The sequence below is a fragment of the Monodelphis domestica genome, chromosome 6 (genome assembly GCF_027887165.1).
Source record: "Monodelphis domestica isolate mMonDom1 chromosome 6, mMonDom1.pri, whole genome shotgun sequence".
Taxonomy (NCBI): Eukaryota; Metazoa; Chordata; class Mammalia; order Didelphimorphia; family Didelphidae; genus Monodelphis; species Monodelphis domestica.
Genome location: NC_077232.1, coordinates 123,620,880 through 123,635,128, shown reverse-complemented (window position 1 = coordinate 123,635,128; position 14,249 = coordinate 123,620,880). Strand labels below are relative to the sequence as shown.

The following is a 14,249-nucleotide window of genomic DNA, read 5'->3' as shown; positions in this document are numbered from 1 at the left end:
AGACAATAGTGTGGTTATGAGGATTGTCTTCAGAGAACCATGTGAATTTAATATAACTTGTACTCCCTTTTTCTATTTTAAATCCCATTCTTATTTGCTATCAACTTCACCCTTTTACTGACCATGCACATGTACTATGAGAGGGCACCAGAGGTCTGAGTCAACAGTGGAAATCCCCATAACATGAGTGGTATGGCCAGAAGTCAAGACTTGGACGCAGACTGAGGTTAAGCCTGTGCAATCGTAGGGTTCCACGAAGAGTTCTGAAAACTGACTTTATAAGAGAGTGACACAGGGAGATTGTTCCCTGTCTTACTGGACCGGAGCTGCTCTCTTTCCCTTCTCTGGAGTGTTTAAAGCTTGGCACACACTGGCTTAACTCAAGGCTAGCCAGCCGCTTAAGCTGTTACAGCCGCACCACTTGGAGCTTGAGCCAGAGCCAGATGATCATGTGATCTCTCTCTCTCTCTCTCTCTCTCTCTCTCTCTCTCTCTCTCTCTCTCTCTCTCTCTCTCTCTCTCTCTCTCTCCCTCTCTCTGTCTCTCTCTCTCTCCCTCCCTCCCTCTCTCTCTCTCTCTCTCTCTCTCTCCCTCTCTCTCTCTCTCTCTCTCTCTCTCTCCCCCTCCCTCTCTCCCTCTCTCTCTCTCTCCCTCTCCCCCCTTCCCCCTTTATCCCTTTATCCTTCCCTCCCTTCTTCCTTTCCTCCCTCTCTCCCTCCCTTCTTCTCTCCACTTTACTAATAAATATACTGTCTCCAGAGAATTTTATCATAACAGATTGTCTGGCCTGCAAGGCTCACAGTAATTAAGGGACAATGTCTGAACAATAAAATGACCAGGGAGATGAAGAGTTGAGAAGAAATAAAATTGATTTCCATATATAGGTAAGAGCCAAATTTCTATCAAAGACTCTTAATGTAATCAGATCTCTATTTTCATAATAATTTCAAACTATATAACAATCTGTATGTTAAAAAAATTTAATTAAATATTTAAAATAAACAATAGAAAAAAAAATCTGTTCCTTTTGCTGGGTCTTTATCAAGGTTACACCCATTAGCTGTGGATTTCCCCTAACACTACTTCCCTGGGTGATTCCTTGAGAGTCCATAGTCTCAATTATCATCTCAATGCTAAAGATTATCAGATATACTTATTCAGAGTTTACCTCTCTGCTGATCCCATTCTCTCATCTCCAACTGCCTAGGAGACATTTTGATTTTTGTTTAGATGATCTTAAACTCAACATGTCCCAAATAGAACCCATTATCTTTCCCCTTAAAAATTCTCTCCTCTTCCTAACTCTCTTACCACTTTTCAGTCTCTCAGGCTCACACTCTCAGTGTTATCCTAGATTCCTCCCTGTCTCCCCCACAGCCTCTATTGAATCTGTTGCCAAGTCTTATCCCTTCTGCCTTTTTTAGCCTCTCTTATGCCTCCTTTTCTCCTCTAACACTGCCATCACACTGCTACCTCATCCCTGCACTATTGCAATAGCTTGATGGTTGGTTTCCCTTTCTCATTTACCTGTCAAGTTGCTTTCCTAAAGAACAAGTTCAACCATGTCATCTCTTTACTCAATATATTCCAATCCCCGGCACATTATTGGTAGAAGTTTACTGATTGATTGATTCTCTATCACCTCCAGGATCAAATATAAAATCTTCTGATTGCATTCAAAGTGCTTTATATCCTAGTCCCCTCTTACCTTTCTGTTCTTCTTACAGCCTACTTCTTTACATTGTAAAAATTACAATTAAATCTTAATAATATAAATATTATATTTTAGGAAGTTTATTAAATAATCATTAGAAATCAAGGAATAAAGAGGATACAAAATAAAAACCATGTGCCCATGGCTGATTAGCTATTTCAAAATCCCCACCTTACCACGCCACCATGATTGCTGCATCATGCCAAAGAGGAGGCAGAGCCTCAATGCCCACTCACTTTATCCTCTGTCTACAGGAAGTACTTAATGACAGGAAGTCAGTGGGCTTTCAGGATATGTAATTCTTTTTTTAGAGTAACAGATTTTCAATTATACACCATATATTCATGATCCAGTGAAATTGGCTTCTTTGCTGTTCCTTGCACATAATGCACTATGACCCAACCCATCCCTGGATGGCTGTTTCACTTGATGTCCCCCATAAGTGGAAATCTACTCCTACTCATCTCTGCTGGCTAGCTTCCCTCCTTTTCTTCTACTCCCAGCTAAAATCCTACGTTCTAAAAGTCTAAAAGTAGCCTTTCCTCATCTTCTTTCAGGCAAGTGCCTTCCCTCTGGGGTTATATTTGATTTGTAATGTATATATCATGTTTGTACCTATTTGTTTGCATATTATCTCCCCCCAGTAGACTATGAACTCCTTGACAGCAAAGGGCCACTGGTGCCATTATTTCTTGGGGTGGTTGTTGCTGATGTATGTAGTCCTAAGACTCAACATAGTGTCTGACATAAATAAATACTTGCCAACTGATTTGCTGGCTTTAAATCAATATTCAAGACATTGAACAAAAATTTCATTACATTATTAACATTTATGTATTTTTTCATTGATTTGCCCAAGTTCCAAAGAACTAATCAGTGGCCAAGTCAGAACTCTTATCCATTCTTTGAATTAAAAACAAAACAAAACAAAATCTTATCTTCTGTCTTAAAATCTATATCAAGTATTGTTTCCAAGACAGAAGAGCAGTAAGGGCTAGGCAACAGAATTTAAGTGGCTTGCTGAACATCACATAGCTAGTAAGTGACTAAAACCCATTTTGAGCACAGAACTTCCCATCACCAGACCTGGTTCCCTTTCCACTGAGCAAACTAACTGCCTTTGTGTTCTTCATTTTTATAACCATATTTTATTTTCTACTGGATTACACAAAATTCAAGAAACTATAAGATCACCATGAAACAGTGTTTGTTCTATGTTGCATTTGTTTATGTACATACAAATTGTTTCTCTCAAGTAGGATATAAGTAATCAAGAGCAAGGTAGTTTCATCATCATTATTATTACTATTACTTAGTTTGTATTTTTATAGTATCTGATATATTAGTAGAAAATTAATAATAAATATTTTATTGATTTATTGATATTGTTACTATTACCACTACAAATGTCTTATTGCTTCATAGTTTATAAAGTAATTTAGCACACTATTTCATTTATTCCTCAGGACGATTCTGAAAGCCTTATATCAAAGTATTAAGGGCCTATAAAAATTTAAATAATTTACTTCCAAGAAGTAAAAATTTCAAGAAAAAATAGAAATATAACCATAGTCCTGGTGAGACACATTTTCATTATATTACTTCCTTTGCATTATAACATATATAAAAATAACATATAATACAATCATCAATTATATTTATATGGCTTTTAAAGCTTCTATAATTTTACTTTCTCTTAAGATTTGAAGTGGAGATATCATATTATTTTCCATAAACAAAAGAATGGCTACCAAAATATTTTATATGCTCCCGAGTCTATAACTAATGAGTGACAAGCCAGTGCCAGAAATCTTTGTAAAACTAAAAAATTACTTCAATATTTCTACCCAGAAATAAAGCAAACCGGACTGTCCCAAAAAATTCTCCCAGGATTTTAATGCGATGCCTCACAGATAGTGTTATTTTCTAAGCCCATTTAAAAAACCCTGGTGGCATGAATAAAAGGCCTGATATTGTTGAGCATATTTTATACAGCCTATTTCAAAGATATCAAAAGGAACTTCTTAACTAGTATTAAGCACATTCTTGTCTCTTGGGAAACACAATTCATTAAAACATAAATAGCATTGATGGAATTGTATTCATCCATGATTAAATAGGATAGCTGTATTATTGAGGTGATTCAAGATAGTCAAAGAAAGTAATTTCTTTGTAGAGTTAGAACAAAGTCATTGTTTAGCACAAATGAAACTAGGAAGTGATGAAACTAGAATGTGGCTCATTTAGTGAGAGAGTCCTATCAATACCCCAGAGATGGGAAGCTGCAGTGATATCCAAGAGCAAAGCAACACATTCTTCATTGATGACCTGAGAAAAAACGTAGACCAGTACTGCCAGCATCCAGACTCAAGCACCATGCAAACCAGTAACCCTAAATAAGATTCTTGACCTAAAGGGTCCACATTTGCTACACCTTTGCAAATCTGCTCTACAGAGTTGGACTTTGTCTCTGACAGAACAATTCCTGTCGCTACTCAACAGAACCTTCTGGATCCTTCTAACCCTTCCTGTGCCTCTGTCCACTTAGAGCAACATCTCTGTCTATCTTTATTTATTTACCTAACTTAGAAAAACTAACTGATCTTCCTTGTGTTATTCTATCAATTTACTTGACTCCTAGTTGCCTGACTAGTGGCTACATCACTAATTTAGTATTGGATATACAGAAAGAAGAGGAAATGTATGTTCCTTTACATTTCCTGGCAATAAGAATGCACTAATAGAATTAGATGCTCATATCTTTAGAACAAGAAGGAACCTCAAAGATCATTTTGTTATGGGGTACTAGAGGTGAATGAACCCCCTCCCCTGGGTTTGGGAAGGATACCTTCTGCAAGAATGCAAGACTCCAAAACTTAGCTTAAAAATAAAAAGAGAAATTTATTCATTCAGAAAGTAATGTTGATTGCACTATTAATAAAATCCACAAAGGAGAAAAAAGAAAAAGAAAAAGAAAGTAATGTTGAGTCTGGCCAGGAGGGTGGCATAGGTTGAACAGCAAGTTGAAAGCCTGCTCCCAGAATCCATCACTTCTGGGGATTATATACTTTTTACTGTGAACTTTAGATTACTCCACCCCACTTAGTCTAACAAAATCAGGAATGTCTACACCCCTACTTAAGGATTAAGTATTGAGAAGGATAGCCTATGGCAGACATGTGCTAGCAAATGACAAATCAGAAACAACTGACAGACCCCTGGGCTGTCCTAGGTCAAGCTTAAGCTACCATTGGTACAGGTGAGATGCAGGAAAGTGATGTAAAACGATATATATATTTGGCATCACTTCAACAGTGGGGACATGATGTTGTGTCATGGGGTAGACGTGATTCTAGAGTGGTAAACACTCTGGCATTCAGTGGGGGATGTTTGGCCATTTGACTGGGGTCTACCTGAAGACCCTTATAATTTAGGGGCAGATGGATGCCTGAGATACAGCCCAATGGTATCGAGGTGTAGCCTAGAGGTGCATCTCTATATCCATTTCAAATCTAAAGGATGATCCAAAGATGATAATAATCTCAGGGTCTTATAGAAGTTATCAGATGTTCTTGGGTTAGGAGTCACAAGGACAGATGGGAGCAAAGTAATTTCCCTGGTTGCGTTTTGGGGGTACAATGCCCATGCTAATCTCACTATATGGAAAAAGAACTAAGAGCTTAAATGACTTTCCCAATGGGATTTCAGTCCTCATCTTCCAACTCCAAAAATGGCAATACAAAGAGATCAAAAGAAGGATATGTGCTTGTAGCTGTGTTTAAAAACTGTAAAAGGAAGTTGTAGAATTAGTTACAGTACCCTGAGTTACACCAGGGACTGCCTCATGACGATACACTTAAAAAGCACCAAGTAGCCTCAATTAATCACTAGCAGGCAGAAGTTAATTGTTTATACCTGTGTCCTATTTAGGCTTAATGGACATTTACTCTATAAATGTGAGCACTGAACTCCCCTCAAGAGTGGCTTTCTTGCCACCCCTGCCACAGTAACTGTCAGAGCTTTGAAGAACTATCTGTTATTTAACCACTTTTGTGAAGGTGTCTCCTGTTGTGATTATATTGCTCTGAAATAAAGTTTGCTTATTTGTATTATTGGGAACAATTATGTTTCTGGACAGGTTCTCAGAATCCTTTAAATTCATTTTCAAATGCAGGGCACTCTTCATCATATCAGACCTCTTTCTCTCAAACTGTTCAAGTATATTTCTTCTTATTTTCACCAGAAAATTTCCTTTTGCCTAAAAGTATTTCCTATTATATATTTTTAAAATTAAATTTATTTACTTGTTTGTTACTTAAAGTGTCCAATAATCCCCTCTCTTCCATCCATCCAATCTTACATTAGAGAAAGCATCATTTGACAGAAAGATATATTATATGTAAATAATGTTTTGCTTATTTCTGTTTATCAATTATAATGATTAAATCTTATAAAATCATTTTAAACTAACTTTAATTCATATAACAGTCAAAATAATAAGAAAACTTTTGGCAGCAGAAATTTATTATACATATATATTGATATGTTCAAATCTATGCAATTTAAGCATAATGAAATAAAATTTGGCCCAAGAAATGTAAAATTATAGGATTAAAGGGTTTTTTTTTCTATATTCCTAAATTACCTAGAAATTTTAGTAAAATACAAGGTTATTATCACACTTGATTATTTGGATTTTTATTGTCATTTCTATGTGAAGTTTTATTATTTTGGCTCAGAAAACAAAATGATTTCTTTTCCAACTTGGAATGTTATTCTAATTCTACTATATGTTTAGAAAGCCACTAGATTCTAATATATGTTAGCAAGAAAATCTGAGGAGTATATTATAAAAGCAAACCTAAAGTGCATTGAGGAAAGTGTTAAATCTTATACTTACTAATCCAGAGTTATATAGATTATATTGGGCAGCTAAATGGTGCAGGAAAGATAGAGTGCTAGGCCTGGAGCCAAGAAGATTCATCTTTTTTAGTTCAACTCTGGCCTCAGATACTATATAAGCTAACTATAATTCCCTTAACCTTCACCTCTAAAATGAGTGGAGAAGAAAATGGCAAACTATTCAAGTGTCCTCGTCAAGAAAATTCCAGATGAGATCTCAGAGAGATGGATATGGCTGAAATGACTAAACAACTACAACAACAAAAGTTATAAATACTCATATTCCAGGTACTTTAACTACCTAATTACCCAATATACCATTTGACTTATAAGATTTAGGTAATGTGAATATTAAATTTAACTCTCCCCTGATTATTACAATGAAAATACTTAACTCTCTCCTGATTGTGAAGATTTAAATTATAACCCAGGTCTATTTTTAGATTTTAATCACCAAAAGTATACATACCCTACTTAAAAGTTAAGTATGAAGATCTTCCCATTTTAGATCTAATCACCAAAGATGAAAACACCCCATTTCACACATGTGAAATAGTGAGTGACAAATCAAAAATCAACTGACTGCCCCTGGGCAGTCCTAAAACAAAGTGTCAACTGTGATTGGTAGACCTAAAAATAGGGGAAGACACAGGAAGTGATGCAAAGGAAGGATCTTTAAAAGGAGCTGTTACTTCCTGTGAGAGACAATTCTTGATTCTTTGATCTGTTGACTGGACCTGAGACCCTGTTCCTGACTAGACTGACATGTGATGAGTGAAAAGCTGACTCTTAACTGCTGGTTTTTCTCTGAAGAGAAAAAGGAAAGACCTATCCACTTGAGAAATTTCCCAGGTCCTCAGCTTTGCAGAGGCCGGTTGAAACTAACTCTTCTGGGGGGTCGGTGCTTGGGGAGGGGGTGAGATAAATTACTTAGTGGTTAGGCTAGCTATCTTGCCTTATCTTCTCTCTGATTTCTTACTTCACTTTTTCTACATTTTGTAAATAAATTGTAAAATAAATCTCTCTGGAATTAATTAAATTCCTGGGGACCACACTCATAAAATATAAGTCCAACCCTTTTAAAATTAACCCCTTTCCCCCCTTACAGTAACTACAGGGAAAGGATATAAAAGTATGATTATCCAGCAGGAAATAAATTAAAGGAAAAAGAAATACTTTATTGCTTTAGCTAAAATGAAGATTTGAAAATAATTCTATATCTTTTTATTTTATTTTAATTGCAGTTGAATCTATCTCAGCTGAATTCAGGGAATGATGACTCAATCCTAACTAGGCAAAAATAATAAAATTAACAAAGATGAAGAGAGAATTTAAACATACACATATATAAAATCTGTAGAGTAACTAAATAAGGTCAGAAATGGAGAAAAAAGTTTCAGGTTCATGGTAGCCAGCTAGCAGAGGGTTTAAATAGAAGAGAAACATGTAGTGGCTAATGCTAGAGAGGTTAAAAAGGCAGGGATTCCAACCACAGAAGCCCTCTATACCCACCAGTGTCATTACCTCACCCTGCCCTCATTTCTCCTAAGGAAGAGTCACTTATTAGATTCACATCAAAGTTAGTCTGTTCCTAAAGTTTTGGCTCTCATTTCACCTCCCTAACAAATATCCAGAGAAGAAAACAGTCCCCATTCTCCTTATCCCAGATACTTTTTGACTACTCCCTCTTGCCATCATCTCCACTAACAAGCCCAAATACTGCCATCAAAATCTTTTTACTGCCTAACAGACTGTACACAACAGACAGACTTGAGTTTAGCCTAGTCTTCACATAACGTGCATTTGATTATTTGCTGTCATATGTAGTCAAGTGTGATTGTTGAGCCACTGTCAGTAATACCTGAAAGATCGTGGAAGATGGGAGAGGTAGAACAAGATAGGAGAATCACAAATGTCCTTGTTATCAGTAAAGAGTAGAGAACAGAATCTATAAACAATAGACCAGCAAGCTTCTCTTTGACTGTTGGGGAATTTCTAGAATATTTCAAAAAGAGATAATTGGTGAACTCCTAGAAAGGGAAGTGATTACAAAAAAATAGTGTGGCATCATCAAGAATAAGTCATGTCAGACTATTTATAGCCTTATTTCCTTCTCTTACAGAACTATGAAACTGCTAGATAAAAAAAGAAAAAAACAACAACCACCTTGATAGATAGAGAGACAGACAGACAGAAAGAAAGAGAGAGGGAGAATGGCTAACCTTAATTTTTAGCTAAAGTACTCTTTGTGAAGGTGTCTCCTGATGTGATTATATTGCTCTGAAATAAAGTTTGCTTATTTGCATTATTGGGGACAATTATGTTTCTGAACAGGTTCTCAGGATCCTTTAAATTCATTTTCAAATTCAAGGCACTCATCATCATATCAGACCTCTTTCTCTCAAACTGTGTAGAGAAGATGAAGTACCTGGATTAAATAACAACAAAGCAATTCAAAACTAGTGAAAAAACCCTCAAAGAATATTCTTTATTATTATAGTAAAATGTTCCCCCACCACTTTGGGTTGCCTAATTAACCCTATGCTACCTTATCATCCATCAGCCCCAGTATTTCTTCAACCCCTACCTCTAGGGAGCTAATTTGATATGGAGCCTAGACCTCCTCAATTCCCATTTTTGCAAATTCAAATCTGCAGAGATCTGAATTCATAGCTTCTGAGGTTCCTATAGATATTTTCTCACCAGATGTGCCAGAAGTCTATACTCTAGAAAATATATGAAATGAATAGAAAAGAATCTGTCATTTCTGGCTAATTCTTTCTAAAGCCATGTTAAAAAAAATCAACAAAGTGTTAGTGCTGGGTACATCAGGAGCAAAGACTGTGGATACACCATGAAAAAGCTGATATTAAGTAAGTTAAAGGAAGGTTTGAGATCTAGGGCAGGGCTGAGATCAAGGAACAAGGTGAATGATCCAGAATGACACTATTCCCAGGCATTCAAAAAACAAGTCTGAATCCTGCAGACAGGATGGGGTCTGGGGATAGTCAGTGCAAGCATAATCATAACAGTTATTCTGGCTATATGTCACTTTAAGGTTTATAAAGCACTTTGCTTATTTTATTGTTTGGTCCAAGCAATAAGTCCAAAGTTAGACCCACAAGATCTGCATAAAAGCAATCTCAGAGCAAGAGCAACAGTGAGGAATTAGCATGATGGGAGAAAATGAGTAGAAGAGAGAAGAGGCACAACCAGCGAGGAACTCACTAAATCAGTTTTTCTGCCTTGGGACTATTTTTATTTCTGTAGTGTTTTTGTTATTGTTTTTTATGGTGCTAGGAGCCAAATCTTCTATGTCTAGTTTAGGACGAGCAGTTAGCTAGAAATGTCTAGCTCAGGTGACTGATCTTTGGACAAAGAAAAGCAGGTTCTGGAAAATCAACTCTCTTTTCTTGCTGTCATTTCCCACCCCCCTAAGTCTTTGAAGGGATTGGGTAGAAAAATAAATCCCTATTAAAACATTTTCTTTCCTTATGAAGCCTCTTTCTATTACTCTCTCTCCTTTTCTCTTCTGGAGTTCTTGTCTGGCTCATTCATAGGCCTTTTTGTTCTTTGGGAAGTATTCCTAATGAAAGGAAGCAGCCTTAGACAAGGAATAGACCATTGCATCCTTGTTGAGAGATTTGTGTTTAATTTCTAGATTTTACTTATTCCAACTAGCGACGTGACCTTGAACAAAGAAGTCACTTTTCAATGAATTCCTATTCCTCATCCACAAAATAAGGGATATTATATTGGATATCTTTAAAGTCCTTCCAGTTCTTAGACACTTATCTCTTCCTTGAGTTGTTACTGCTGGATACTGTTATTTGACTATTCCTTTGTTGCCCCATAAAACATTACTAGAATGCAATAGGAGCCAGCTGGACCTTAGGAATGTATTTAAATAGCTGTAAAGGAGGGGAGGGGACACTGTGAGTATTCCTGAATAGAAGTGAGACAAGGAATTGCCAACCCTGTTGTAAGGGGGAAATAGGGTTTATTTATTTATTTATTTTTTTTGTATAACAATCAACAGTTTATTAATGGATATGGTGAAGTTTTAACTATCCACCAAAAGATGTGTAAAAAATTGCCATGAAAGTAAAAATAAATAAAGCTGTTTTTAAAATCAGTCTTGTTTTACATCTTAGTCCAGAATGCAACATTTAAACACAAAACTCATTAAAGTAAATCTATTTATATTCAAAGTATAGCTTTTATGACAAATCTAATGAAAACTTAAACTGATTTGGTAATAGGTTCAAAGACTTTCACATTCAAACACAGTTTTCTCTTCACACAAATACTTTCTCCAACAGAGATGGGCAACAGTGATGACATATTGCTTTAGCACTGGGTTAGGAATATGCCATACACTCACCTTATGTCACATTTACCTGTCACTTGGCTATCAGGGAGCTCTTTCAATTGCACAAAGTGATAGAATTTCAGGCCATAGTACAATTGAGAGGTCAACAGTATGTTAAATCTTTCAGAAAAGGTCTGGAAATATATATGCATATATATTTTTTAATACAAGACAATCTTTAAACCAATCGAGCTCTTTGTCATGCTTAGCTAAATAGGGTTTATTTTTAAAGGGTTGGACTTAATTATTTAAGAGCGTGGCCACCAGGAATTTAATTAATTCCAAACAGATTTTATTTACAATTTATTTACAAAATGTAGAAAGAGTGAAGCAAGAAATCAGAGAGAGCATAAGGTAAGATATCTAGGCAGGGAGAATTAATTTCAGCCAACCTTGGCAAAGCCAAGGAACCCGGGAAGTGTCTCTCAAGAGTAGGTCTCTCCAGAGGATAGTTTTTTTTTTTTTTCAGAAAAATCCAGCAGTTAAGAGTTAGCCTTTCATTCACCATGTGTCAGTCCAGTCAACAGATTCTTTATCAGCCTTACCAGGAAAACAGGGTCTCAGGTCCAGTCAGGAGATCCTTCTGCCCCTCTTCACCAGCCTCAACTCAAAAGCATGAAGAACTGAATTCTCACAGGAAGTCACAGCTCCTTTTAAAGACATTTTCTCTTGCATCTCTTCCTGTGTCTTCCCCATATCCTATGTCTACCAATCACAGTTGAAGTTCTGGTCTAGGACTGCCCAGAAGGCAGTTACTCGATTCTGATTTATTACCCACTGTTGCACACATGGGTCACAGACCTCCCACATCATGATTAAATGGAAAATTCACACTTTTGTTGATTAGATCTAAATGGGCAGATCTTCATATTTAACTTTTAAGTACCGTGTATACACTTAAGGGGGATTAAATCTAAAAATAAACAAGGGTTACAATTTAATCTTCACAATCAGGGGAGAGTTAAGTATTTTCATTGTTATAATCAGGGGAGAGTTAAATTTAATCTTCACACTGCCAAGGTTTGAAAACTTCTACTACCTTAATCCCACTGAAAATTCACTTAAAAAGTGTTATTACAATAAGGGGCTCTTGGTACACCCCATTGTTTGTTTTTTAGGGGATCTTCTCTCTTGCCTATTTCTAATTGGATTTCTGCCCAAGTAAGAAACATAGCTGTGCACATTTATGCAGAGTGAGAAGTCCACTCTGGCCTGAGGATGAAGTTAGCCTAGCAGAGGAATAATGAATCTGGGGGGAATTGTTGGTTTAAAATTTGATTTATATTTGGGGATTTTAAATTGTCTACTTCAACAAACATTATATATCTGCTTATGATATTCAGGGGAATCCCTGCTCCCAGGAAGCTTCCATTTTTTTAGTTTAATGGTGTGCTGGCCACACCACCACCAGGTAGTTATGAGAATATTAGGTCAAGCTTCCTGTGTTAGAGAGGCTGGTTGTCATTTACTTGTGGGCTCCACCCCCTGCCAGGGTAAGTCACTATTTCTTGACAATGTTCAAGGATGCCTCTGTGTCTACCAGTCAAATCACTGAGCTCTAGTATCCCCTTCCCCCCCTTCTTAGCACATCCCTTTTATTCCACTTGATCCTCCTTCATAATATCTCCTTTACTAAGTGTATTATTTTAGAAAGCATTTATTCAAAGTTTATTTGATAATTATTATTATATATAATATGTTATAACATTATTATAATTGCAATAATTAATTTAAAATATTAATAATAAAGCACTCACCTCTTCCACCTAGACTACAATTCTAGATTCTCTTTATGTCCCTCTTTAGCCTTGATCTCTTCAGGGAAAGCAAAGACTTTCTGGAAAAAAGTTATAAGAGGCTTCTTCCCAGCTGGACACAGAACAAAGGCAATTCCCTCACAAATAAGTTCTCTGGTTCAGAATGTACTGTTAATTCAGGCTGTGCTGATACATGTAGGAATCACTGGCCAATTGTCAGTCTTAACTCCCCCAGGCTCCATGTTGGTGTCTTCTCCCTTGAAATCAGGCGATGCTTTGCTTGCTTTCTAAATCTGTCCTTTCAGTCTTAGAAAAAGAGTCTGCAGAATTTCTTCCCAAGAGGTAACTAGCCTTTCCTGGCTAGGAGAGTCCCTCCTAAAGCAAACACTATGAGGTGTTTGAGAGAGATCTCTGGTCTCTGGATTCTACCTTTCAAATTGTTCAGCCTTTCACCCTCTTCTACTTGATGGACAGATCGCCTCTTGCCAAGACTTACCCTACTCTACTGGTGAAAAATGGCACTATGGACAAAGAGATTAACTTGGCCTATTGCCAACATACCCCATTCTGCTATCAGAATGACTTAATTCTTAAATTATATTTAGAAATTAGAAGTTTGCCTGGACTGTATGTTGCATAGGAGCAGGCTAGTTGACCATAATAATCTGGATATATTTTAGGAGGTGAAGGTAGGGATGCTTGCATAGTAAATCTCAAATTCTGATCCACTAACTTAAGCTCCCAGTCACAAAAGAAATGTTCTAACCACATTTCTAACAGTGGCTTTTATAGCAGAACATGCTTACTCTAATACAAAATTTACTCAAGTGTTGCACATAAAATCTCTACATTTACAGTCTACACCAGTCATTTAAAAGCCTCCTTCTCCTCTGCATAGATATTTTACTGGATTAAAATAAGTGTTCTTTTTTCTTCTTTGCTTTAGGAAAAATAGTGACTATTCTGAGCCAAAAAAGAAAAGGAACTCTTTTTTTTTCTGGAGTTTTTATTGAAAGGAATGGAAATGCCTTTTTTCTAGTGTCCTAGTAACTGTATTGAAACAGCAAGGCATTCATGGGTGAATGACTGCATCACCAGCAGTTCCTTTAAAAGCGAAAGAAAGCAAAGTTTAATCAAGCGTGGCTGCTGCAGTTTCCAATGTGCTTGCAAAACTTATTAGGCAGAAGGCACCTTTTTGATTGCTAAATAAGATTGAAGCAGAACTCGTTTGGGTCTAAGAGTTTCCACAGGAAAAAGTACAAAACCATGGTACAGGATGCTAACCAAAGTCATGGCTAGTGAAGGAAATGTAGAAGTGTGCTTTGTGCTCTTTGAAGGCTGCACCTGCAGCTCCGAATAACTGACATGGATAAGCCATATTTTATCAAAGAAGATGAAGAGAGAGATAAATGTTCTTTTAAAAAAGTAAGCATTAAATGCTATGCATGAAAGAAACTTACAACACTTCATGCAGGCCCACTGCTAAGAAAAATGGCTGATTTAAG

General features: G+C 36.6%; 1 protein-coding gene across 5 annotated transcripts in view; it reads right to left on the bottom strand.

Moving 5' to 3' along the window:
* The window catches only part of DTHD1 (death domain containing 1), a 116,407-nt gene extending 102,823 nt beyond the window's left edge, over window positions 1-13,584 (bottom strand). For 4 of the 5 annotated variants that reach the window (XM_056802515.1, XM_056802517.1, XM_003341422.4 and 1 more), the window contains exon 1: window positions 12,745-13,584. The gene's annotated coding sequence lies outside the window, so the exon portion shown is untranslated. Of the gene's footprint in view, window positions 1-11,532; window positions 12,407-12,744 lie in introns of those variants that run through there. The other variant, XM_056802516.1, reaches the window with a different exon arrangement.
* Between the last annotated feature and the right edge of the window lie 665 nt (window positions 13,585-14,249).